Source organism: Egretta garzetta, unplaced genomic scaffold (assembly GCF_000687185.1).
Source record: "Egretta garzetta isolate BGI_Z169 unplaced genomic scaffold, ASM68718v1 scaffold651, whole genome shotgun sequence".
In the NCBI taxonomy this organism is placed as follows: domain Eukaryota; kingdom Metazoa; phylum Chordata; class Aves; order Pelecaniformes; family Ardeidae; genus Egretta; species Egretta garzetta.
Window position 1 is genome coordinate 60433 of NW_009258491.1, and position 237 is coordinate 60669.

The window sequence follows — 237 nt, forward strand, 5'->3', positions numbered from 1 at the left end:
GCTTGGGAATCCGCTCGGCTCAGCCCTTCCCAGAAGGACACCCTGGCCCCGCCGCTGTGTTGTGACAGCTGAAAGTCATCGTGGAGCCGGGGCCCCCGCCTCTGCTCTGCAAACCGCCGAGGCTGCAGACGCCTCGGGTCTGGCCCTTCTTGAAACAGAAAGGTTTTCCCTGGCTGCTGCGGTGCCCTGCGCTGCAGAGACCCAACCCCGTCGCGTCACGAAGGGACGGGTTGGCAT